Here is an 11,893-nt window from a genome sequence, read left to right as displayed (position 1 = left end):
TTAAAACCATTTCTTTAATATTTTGCTTTTTGCTCTCCTTTCCTTCCCTTCCCTTCCTTCCTTCATTTCTTCCTTTCTTTTTTTTTTTTTTTTTTCTTCTTCTGCTTGTTAGAAGATGTTCAGGTTGCCAAAGTACCACAGGCTATGCTGTTTGTCTTTTGCTACATAATATTTTGATTCTCTGGATAAAGAGATGGGCTTTGAAATTACTGACTGCCCTTGCAAAGTCTTTTTTAGATCTTAAAAAGGTATTTTAGGATTTTGAAAGGGAAGCTTCAATGGATTCATTTGGTTAAACTCTTTTTCTATGTTAAAAACAGGGAAGCTGAATTGGAGTGGGTCACATAAATACATAGGAAAGGGGCTTCATACATGTAATTTAGGTTTTTTAAAAACAAATTTTTCATAACTGTAGTACAGATGCTCCTTGACTTGCAATGGGGTTACAATTGATAAACCTATCCTAAGCTGAAAATATCATAAGTTGAAAATGCATTTAATACATCTAACTTACTGAACGTGTTTAGGACACTTACATTAGCCTTCAGTTGGGGAAAATCATCTGGCAGCACAGTACACTGTAGAGTATCACAGTAGAGTGTCCCTGCAGGTCTCCCCTGTGATCGCATGGCTGACTAGGAGCACATCGCAGGAGAGTGTCACACCGCATATCACTAGCCGGGGAAAAGATCAAATACAAAATTCTAAGTACCATTTCTACTCAACATGTATTGCTTCTGCACCATCATAAAACTGAAAAATCCTAAGTCAAACCATTTCTGAGGGAGAATCAGGAGAGGGTCACTGGAGACTGGCCCTTACAAAGAAATCGGGTGACGATTTCACAGTGGTTCTGGCGGTTTTTGGTCTGCTTTCTGACCTATTGCTGCCTTGCCTTTGTTGTGGAGGTTGCCACCAGGCAAAACCTGACAGAATTATTTTGAAGACCGCTCTGGCCCCCCAGGAAGGGGGACAGGTTCCAGGAGGAGGACGTATGGATACTGGGGGATGCCCCCGTCTTTAAGAGCCGGCTCACTGCTGGCCGTGTGTCTCCAGCCCCTGCTGTGCCAGAGGAGGTCCTTGTCCAAAGGGTTGTAAAGTCGTGAGGCCACAGACCAAGAAGGCTCAGGCAAAGCTTGTCTGCAGAAAGCTTATCTGTAGTTGTTGTCCACCAATGGGGAATTAGAAGAGTATCTCCCATAGACTCTTGGACGAATGCCATTAACCAACTCACATAATCACCAAAGGGCTGTTTGTCCCATGCACTCCTGATGAGTCAGCCCTGCTTCTCCAGGGTGTGTCACCCCTACGATGTCTGCTGGGTGCCGCGGCAACCGTTGAACAACACTCCCAAGTCACACAGGCTCACCTCAGAGTCATGTGACTGCGCCTGGCTGATCCGGAGGCCTGTGAGCCATGGAACGATGATCCCAAGTGTCCTGGATTACCGCAGTCACCACCCGGTGCCCAGTTAAGAAAGCGGCTCCCACCTCCACACCCGCTCAGATGAGGAAGACTCCATGGAAGTCCATGAAGAGGCGTCGCTCCTCCCCCCATGGAAGTGGGCGTGGCTGGCTCAGGGGCCCCAGGAGGAAGGCGCCCTGGCTGTACCTGGCCGTACCTGACAGGAAGTGGTGTACAATTCACAGGCAGAAATACAACAGCTGGCAGTTTTCTCCAAAGATGGTACGATAGTTTCATTACGTAAGGATCCTGCCAGCTTATGCAGGAAGTACAATCAGATGGGGCTGTGGCATACAGTGGGGGTAGTAACCTGTTTTTCTGCTCTGCTCCAGTGCTGTTTATGATCTGGCAAACAGCACATCCCAGCATGAGCCTCCTTACATCAGGGCTGAAAGTGGCTGGTGCCACTGAGGAAGCAGGAGAGCTACTCAGGCATTTCAGCAGCCCCACTGGGCATGCTCCAGTGGCTCTACACCAGTGCCACCCCGATGGGACAGGGGCACCACTGGAAGAGCCCCACACAAGCTAAGGCTTTTACAGTGCTCATCTAGCCCTTGACCCCAGCTCCAGAGTATCTAATCTGGAAGGAGCTGCCTCCTGTTCAAGAGCTTCTCTGCCTTAGTCTCGCTTAGGCTCAGTCACAGCACCTTTTATCAGTGTTAAGAGAGGCCTTGCCCTATCGTGTCCCTGTCAGGAAGCAATTGCTTCATGCCCTCTCTGCCAAATGCTGACTTTTTCACCTGCTGGAAGACACGTCCACCATTAACATCCCTGTCCTGTTCCCAGGATGGCCCCTCAAGACTGTACCACCAATCCTGACTACATCCTTACCTGGCAAGGCCTTGACTGATGCATTTGCCCAGTAGTCTTTTGGGCTTTTTCTATGGCCCGCACCTCCTGGAAACACTTGGAACCTCAGTTGCACTTGGCAGCCATCTGGGATGGACAAGACTTAAAACTTTGGCTTGATTGCACCACCTCCAAGATCAAGCTTTTGCATCTTTGACATCACCTCCAGTGCACACAGTGTCTCCAGACTTTCTTGCTTAGTTCTGAGTCCTTTTGATCCTCCTGTCCCATTCTGGCCTGCTATTGCTCTGCAATCAGGCAATGCCAAGCCTGCTAGCACCAAGTCCATTCAACTCCTTTTGCATCCCCATGTAACCATTTTTCCAAGCCCCAGCATGCCTGCTACCTTTCACTGCTCCAGGTGGCCTGACGTTCCACATCCAATGGTGGCATCTCCAGACCTAGTCACCAATTACTTGGCACTGAGGTTACTGACAATCTCCACCAAAAAGTCATTTTGGCCACCCACTGAGTGGCCAATCTTCTTGCCTGCTGGACATGCTTTTGCTGACCTTCTGCTATTTGTCCACTCTTTACAGTCAAGCCCTGGTTATCACCTGTCAACTTCTCTTCCCTTGCCATTTGATACAAGTTGAATGTTTGTCCACTCCAAAGCTTATGTGGAAGATTGATCCCCAATGTGGAAGTGTTGAAAGGTGAGACCTTTAGGAGGTGATTGGATCATGAGGGCCCTGCCCTTGTGAATGAATTAATCCATTAATGAGCTAATAGATTAATAGAGTATCATGGGTATAGAGTGGTAGCTTTATAAGGAGAGCACTTGAAAATGCTCTCACCCTTTTTACTGTGTGATATTCTGCATCACCACGGGACTGTGTAGGGAGTCCCCATCAAGAAGGCCCTCACCAGATGCACCCTCTGGACCTTGGACTTCCCAGCCTCCAAAACTATAAGTAATACATTTTTTTCTTTATGAATTACCCAGTTTCTGGTATTCCATTGTCAGTAACAGAAAATAGACTAATCAACCATTGGTGAGACTGCCCCAGATCCACAGCTGAATCCCACTTTTATGATCTCTTCTAACTGCTCAGTTGGACACTGGATTTACTATACCCCTCTGTTGGCACAGTTCAGTTTCCACAAGACTGTTCCCAAGGATGCCACTGATTCCTGCTTTACCATCATAGTATGCCCTCCTACAGGATACCCTTGTATGGATTGGGGCACCTGAACTTACTGATTGGGTTCCTCTCACCTGATTATCCCTGAGGGCCATATGGTCCTGTTGCAGTGACTCTCCTTTACCTCTGTCTAGTCTCATCCACCCCCTTCTTAGATTCTCTTGCCTGTACCCTGGTATGGCTGGAAATCTCACTAATGTTCTGCCCTCCATTCTTCTATCCCTTTTGATGCTACAAGCACACAGCAGCGTCAGTTGTTGCAGCCTCGCAACTAAGTATTATATTCTCTTTATATTGAAGATTTTCTAGTATAGCAAAGATTTCTAAAGCTGTGTCAGGAGTCCTGAAAAATTCTGAGAAGCAAGTTCTAAAAAAATACAATATTTTTTGTAAAAAACAAATTGGCTTTAATGTACCACATTCTAGAAATTATAATACAAGCAGCTGGAGAATGAAAAATCGCTCGTTCTAAATGGCTCTTACTTAAAAGAAAAACAATTTTAGTTTAGGCATACTCTTCGTATTAGAAGACAACCAATGTTGGATGAATAGCCTGCTCAGAACTCACAGTTTTTCCCTTCTTGCATAATTGCTTTTCCTTTCCTTCCCTTCCCTTTTTGGCTTGTTCATCCTTGGTGCTTTCATCACTGGAGTGGTTTGTCTAATGATCTAACAGTTTTTAATTCAGTATTCATTGCTAGGATGTTCTAAAAAAAATTACCTTTTGCAGACAATTTTGTACTTGGCTTCAATGTATTTTAGATCAACTTATTTTACATTAAAAGTCTACAAAACTTTCATTTCTTTACTCTGCTATAGGTGTCATGCAATTTCATTACCATATGTTTGAAAGGTTCATATAAACAGACTACTAAAATACTACCATGTTAGAAGTAATATGAGTGAGGGAGAATGTTATAGGATCCTGAACCAAATGGAGGACTTGGAGGGGTGCCCAAATTGTACAAAGGCAGGTTATTTGTCAAGACAGGAGAGGTGTACCATACTAATGAGATAAATTACTGACTGCTCTCATAATCAAAATCAAGTGAAGCCTGGACTTAATTTTGACCAGTGAGGAAAGTCTAGTTGGTCGTGTGGAGGGGAAGGAACCTCAGGAGGAAGCACTTTTGTTATCTCTCAGCTTGGTCTTGGCAATGAGGTGTGCTGTAAGTAATTTATTATTAATAGTTAAAGCACTAAACTTGGAAATTATCTACTTTCTAAAAATGCACACATTTGAGTATAGTCAGGGTTATCCTGATGACATCATTGCTCTGATATTCTTACAATTATGCTTTCTTGAGTAAGAGAGAAAAATTGGCATTAGAATGGGCAGCATGGAATGCCACACAATCAAGAGCTTGTTTATAATATCACTGGAAGCAATGTGGACAGCAAGCCTAACTGATATGTAGCCAATATATGTGGCAATTGAAAATGATCACAATGTTTTATTTTCAGGAAAAATGGATTTGAGTTTTGTAAAATTGAGCTATGCCAGTGAGACAGTGTCATTTGTGAGACTATTGTCATTGATGTACCGTGACATGAAAAATGTTGAAAGCTCCAGGATCTTATGATGGCCAGGAAAGGGAACCCTAAATAGAAGTAGGCAAGTGACCTGAATTTTGGGAAACTTTTACAGATGATATGTGTACAAGATATAACCAAGGATGAACATAGAAATGTATCAAATCTATTATAAAAGTGCCATGAAGTAAGGCCCCAAATGAATTGAGGATAAAAAAATTTTACAAAAAGGGTAAAGATGACCAGAAGGAACTGTAAGGTATTTTTTAGTAGAAAAGAACAAGGAGGAAAGGGTGACAACAGCAAGATGGTGGAATTGGTGGAATAGGAGGTCCCAGGCTTCACTCCTCCCCAACAGAAAGTACAAATATCAACTGTCCACAGATAAGAACACATTTGTGAAAACCTCAAAACTTGGGAAGGAGCCTGAGATGCCAATGTGAATGACAGAACCAAATAAAAACCACATTATAAAGGTAAGAGGAACAGTCTTATTTTGACCTCATCACTCCTCACTATCCCCCAACTCAGCACAGTGCCACACAGACAGTATTCCCCTGAGGCCATGGTTTCCACAGTGGGAAAAGAGAACCAGAGGCAGACATTCAGCTTCGTTAGCATTCTAAGACACACTCCCAGTTTTCAAGGAGGCCCATTACAGTGTTGCATCAGGGGAAACACTGCAAGTAATGGCCAGGAAAGACCATCTGGGGTCAAGTAGAAAAAAAGAAAGGAGGCAGAGCTCACAGTGATTACAGCACACAGATCTTGGTGGTAGCTCTGTGTTCCTGTCAGCAGTGGTCCCCAATCAGAGATTCAACCAATGGCATAGCCCACCCACAAGCTGAGCTGGTTCCTTCCAGAAGCATGGTGGGAAGTTCAAACTGGCCTGAGTCTCTAGACAAAAATCTCCATGCCTAGCCTCAGAGCCGACTCCAAGGCACTACCCAGGCTGCCATAATGCATTTCCTTGAGCATAGTAGCCAGACCTGCCCAACATGGGAGGCCAAACAGCAGCTTGGCCTATCCCCAGAGCCCACTCCCAGGCCCTGCCCAGGCAGGGAGGCAGGACCCAACTGTGCATTTCTATAGAGCATAGCCTCTGATCCCACTGGTCTCAAGCAGCAACTCTGCCTAACATCAAAGGCCAGCCTGCAGCCCTATCCAACTGCAGAACCTAAATAGTGGAACTGCCCATCCTTGATATACACCCTGTGGCCTGGTCTGATCAGAGGTCATTACATTGCCCAGTCAGCAACTCTGTATGAGAGCAGAGCCCAGCCAGTGATCATGCCAGACAGCCTAGCTCAGTCAGCAATCCCACCTGACGTCAGATGAAATGCAGCAATCCAGCCAACTAAAAAGCATGACAGCAAGCTCTAACTGCCTGGGATCATTACCAATTTGCCCATCCAGAATCACAGGCTGGACTAAATAGTGAAGGCCTGTCCCTGACAAAGAACACTTCAAAGGCAGGAAGAGGTGGCTGTCTCCTCAAATGTGCAGACACGAATGCAAGAACATAAGGTTTACAAAGTATCAGGGGCTCATGACACCTCCAAAAAACACTAAGAAAGCTTTAATGATGGACCATAATAAAATGGAGAGCTATGAAATGACTGACAATAAATTCAGAATAATTCTCTTAAAGAAGTTCAGTGTGCTACAAGAACATACAGATAGAAAATTAAGTAAAATTTGGAAAACACTACATGAACAAAATGAGAAGTTGGCCAAAGAAATAGAAACAACAACAATAATAAAAAACCCATAAAAATCCTAGAGATGAAGAATACAATGACTGAACTGAAAAATTCATTACAGAACTTCAACAACAAATAGATCAAGCAGAAGAAAGAATCAGTAAGCTCAAAAACAGAACATCTGAAATTATCCAGTCAGAGTAGCAAAAAGAAAAAGGAAAGAAGGAAGCATACAGAAATTTTGGGACACCATCAAGAGAACTAACAAACACATCATGGGAATTGAAGGAGAAGAATAAAGAGAAAAAGAGTCAGAAAGCATAATTACAGAAATAATGGCTGAAAACTTCCCTAATCTGCAGGAAAATGCCAACCTCCATGTACAGGAAATGCAAGGTTTTCAATCAATTTCAACCCAAAGAGGAGTTCATCAAGACACATAATAATCAAACCATTAAAAATCAAAGACAAAGAAAAATTCTGAGAGTAGTAAGAGATAAACATATCAGGGGTTAAGGGAAGAATTAGTAAAGGGACACAAAAAATGATTACATTGTATAATGTTGAATATACTAATTATCCTTATTTGAGCATCACATATTGCATACAGGTATTGATATTCAATTCTATACCCCACAGATATATTCAATCAACTGTGTTACAATAAAAACAAAGAAACATATCACATGTAAGGGAGTCCCAATCTGGCTATCAGTTGACTTCTCAGCAGAATCCTTACAGGCCAGGAAAAAGTGGGATGATAAATTCAGTGCTGAAGGAAAAAAATAAAACCTGCCAGTGAAGAACTATTTATTTAGCAAAGCTGTCCTACAGAAATGAGGTAGAAATAAAAACTTTCCCAGATAAACAAAAGCTAAGGGAGTTCATCATCACTAGGCCTGCCATACAAGAATTACTAAAGGGAGTTCATTAAGCTGAAACAAAAGGTAACTAATTAATAATATGAAACATACAAAAACACAAAACTAAATGCTATAAAAAATATTGAATCATATTCAGAATACTTTAAGACTATATTGATGATGTGTAAACCAATTTGATCTCTGGTGTAAGGGCTAAAAGACAAAACTACTAAAACCAATTATAAATAAAATAAATTGTTAAGAGATACATATTACAAAATGATGTAAATTTTGACATCAAAAATAGAAAATGTGGGGCCGGCCCGGTGGCGCACTTGGTAGAGTGCGGCGCTTGGGAGTGCGGTGGCGCTCCCGCCGAGGGTTCGGATCCCATATAGAGACCAGTCCGCTCACTGGTTGAGCGCGGTGCGGGCGCGACACCGAGGGTTGCGATCCCATTGCCGGTCACAAAAAAAGACAAACAAAAGGAAAAAAAAAAAAAAAAGAAAATGTGGCATGGAGGAGAGAGTGAAAGTTTATAGTTTTTGTATGTAACCAAAATTAAGTTGTTATCAGCTTGAAATAGCCTGTTATAAGACATTTTATGTAAGCCACTTGGTAACCATTAAGCAAAAATCTATACTTGATGCACAAAACATAAATAGAAAGAATTTAAGTCATACCGCTATGGAAAACCATCAAACCACAAAGGAAACCAGCAAGCAAGGGAGGAATAAAAACAAAAGTACTCACAAAATGACCAGAACACCAATTACCAAATGGCAGTAGTAAATCCTTACCTACCAATAATTACTTTGAATGTAAATGGATTAAATTCTCTTAAAATAAAGACATAGAAGACTGAATGGATGAAAAAATAAGAACCAAGTATATGAAGGTATAAGAGACTCCCCTTACTTTTTAAGACACACATAGACTGAAATGAAGGGATACAAAAAGATATTCCATGCAAATGGAAACCAAAAGAGAGAAGGGATAGCTGTATTTATATCAGACAAAATAGACTTTAGGTCAAAAACTTTAAAAAGAAACAAAGTGGGACATTATATAATGATAAAAGGGACAATTTATTAAGAGGATACAACAATTGTAAATACGTATGTGCCCAACATTGTGACACCTAAATACATAAAGCAAATATTAAAGGATCTGAAAAGAGAGATAGATTGCTATATAACAATAACAGGGGACTTTAGTGCCCCACTTTCAACAATGGTTAGATTATCCAGGCAGAAAATTAATAAAGAAACAATGGACTTGAACAACACTTTAGACCAAATGGACCTAACAGACATACACAGAATATTCCAAACAACAGCAACAGAATACACATTCTTCTCAAGCACACATGGAACATTCTTCAGGACAGATCATATGTTAGGCAACAAAACAAGTCTGATCAAATTTAAGAGGATTCAAATTATCTCAAGTATATTTTCCAATGACAATGGTAAAAAACTAGAAATCAATAACAGGAGAAATCTTAGAAAATTCACAAATACATGGAAATTAAACAACATGCTCCTGAACAAGCAATGGGTCAAAGAAGAAATCAAGAGGGAAATTGAAAATATCTTGAGACAAATGAAAATGGAAACACAAAATACCAAAACTTAGGGGATATAAGCAAAAGCAGTTCTAAAAGGGAAATTTATAGAAATAAATGCTATATCATAAAAGAAGATCTCAAGCAATCTAATATCACACCTTAAAGAACTAGAAAAAGAAGAATAAACTGAACCCAAAGTTAGCAGAATGAAGGAAATAGCAAAGATCAGAGCAGAAATGAATGAAATAGAGACTAGAAAAACAACAGAAAAATATCAATGAAACTAAGCATTGATTTTTGAAAAGATAAACAAAATCAACATACTTTTAGTTTGACTAACAGTAAAAAGAGAGGACTCAAGTAAAATCAGAAATGAAAGATGAGACATTACAACTGGTACCACAGAAATACAAAGAATCATAAGAGATTACTATGAACAATTATATGCTGATAAACTGAATAACCTAGAAGAAATGTGTAAATTTCTAGACATATACAACTTACCAAGACTGAGTCATGAATAAATAGAAAATCTGGACAGATCAATAATGTTTAAGAAGACTGAATTAGTCACAAAGTCTTCCATCAAAGAAAAGCTCTGGACCTGATGGCTTCATGGGTAAATTCTACCAAACATTTAAAGGAGAACTAATACTATTCTTCTCAAACTCTTCAAAAAATTGAAGAAGAGTGGATACTTCCAAACTCATTTTATGAGGCCAGCATTACTCTTATACCAAAGCCAGACAAGGACATTGCAAAAAAAAAAAAAAAAAGAAAAAGAAAAATAGAAAAAAAATTATAGACCAATATTCCTGATGAATATAAATGCCAAAATCCTCAGAAAAATACCAGTAAACTAAATTTGACAGTACATTAGAAGGATCATTCACTGTGATCAAGTGGGATTCATCCTTGGGATGCCAGAATGTTTCAACATAATGCAAATTGATAAATATGATACATCACATTAACAGAATAAAGGACAAAACCCAAAATGCCATCTCATTAGATGCAGAAAAAGCATTTGACAAAATTTAATATCCTTTCATGATAAAAACTTTAAACAAATTAGAAAGATTGTACATCAACACAATATAGGCCATATATGACAAGCCCACAGGTAACATTGTACTCAATGGTGAAAAGTTGAAAGCCTTTTCTCTCAGATCAGAAACAAGGCAAGGCTGCTCACTGTCTCCACTTCTATTCAACATAATACTGGAAGTCCTTACCAGAGAAATTAGGCAAGAGAAAGAAATAAAAAACACCCAAATAGGAAAAGAAGAAGTTAAATTGCTGCTATTTGCAGATGACATGATCCTATATGTAGAAAACTTTAAAGATTTCACCAAAAAATTGTTAGAACTAATAAATGAATACAGTAAGGTTACAGGATATAAATTCAACATAAAAAGTCAGCAGTGTTTCTGTACACTAACAGCAAAGTATCCAAAAAAGTAACCAAGGAGACAACTCCACTTATAATAGTGACCAAAAACAAGCAAACGAACCAACCATAAAATGCTTAGGAATAAATTTAACCAAGAAGGTGAAAGTTCTGTATCCTGAAAACTATATAACATTGATGAAAGAAATTGAAGACAAATAAAAGGAAAGATATTCCACATTCACAAACTGGAAGAATTCGTATTGTGAAAATGTCCATACTACCCAAAGCAATCTACAGAGTCAATGCAATCCCTATCAAGATTCCAATGTCATTTTTCACAGAAATAGAAAAAACAATTCTAAAATTCATATGGAACCACAAAAAAATCTTGAATAGCCAAGTCCATCTTGAGCATAAAACAAAAACAAATTTGAAGGCATTGCACTACCTAATTTCAACAATATTACAAAGCTATAGTTATTAAAACAACATGGTTCTGGCATAAAAATAGTCACAGCAAGCAATGGAACAGAATTGAGAGACCAGAAATGAACCCACACATTTATCATCAATTGAATTCCAAAAGAGGCACCAAAAACACACACTAGGTAAAAGATAGTTTCTTCTCCCACATTGTAGATTGGCAAAATAAAATTAAGAAGAAAAAAAAAAAAAAGATAGTTTCTTCAATAAAGAATGTTGTCCACAGGCAGAAGAATGAAATTGGACCCTTGCCACACTAAATACAAAAATCAACTCAAAATGAATTAATGATATAAATGTAAGACCTGATACTACAAACCTACTAGGAAGAAAACATAGGGGAAAAATACAAAGCATTGGTGTTGATGATAATGTCTTGGATTTGACCTCAAAGCTCAGAGAACCAAAGCAAAAATGTATGGGATTACATCAAACTAAAAACCTTCTGCACAGCAAAGAAAACAAACAACAGAGTGAAAAGACAACCTATACATTAGGAGAAAATATTTGCTAACCCATACATCTGATAAAAGATTAATACCCCAAATATATAAGAAACTCAACTCAAAAGCAAGAAAACAAATAACTCAGTTTTAAAAATGGGCAAAGAACCTGAATAAACATTTTTCAAATAATGACATACAAATGGCCAGCAGATATATGAAGAAATGCTCAACATTCTAATTGTTAGGGAAAAGCAAATTAAAATCACAACAAAATATCACCTCACACCTGTCAGAATAGCTATTATCAAAAAGATGAAAGATGGGTATTGGTGAGAATAAGAAAAGGGAACCACTGTGTACTGTTGATGGGAATGTAAATTAGTACAACCATTATGGAAAACTGTATGGAGGGTCCTCAAAAAACTAAAAATAGAACTACCATAT

This window comes from Galeopterus variegatus, unplaced genomic scaffold (assembly GCF_000696425.1).
Source record: "Galeopterus variegatus unplaced genomic scaffold, G_variegatus-3.0.2 Scaffold578, whole genome shotgun sequence".
Lineage (NCBI taxonomy): Eukaryota > Metazoa > Chordata > Mammalia > Dermoptera > Cynocephalidae > Galeopterus > Galeopterus variegatus.
This window is presented reverse-complemented; position numbering follows the sequence as displayed.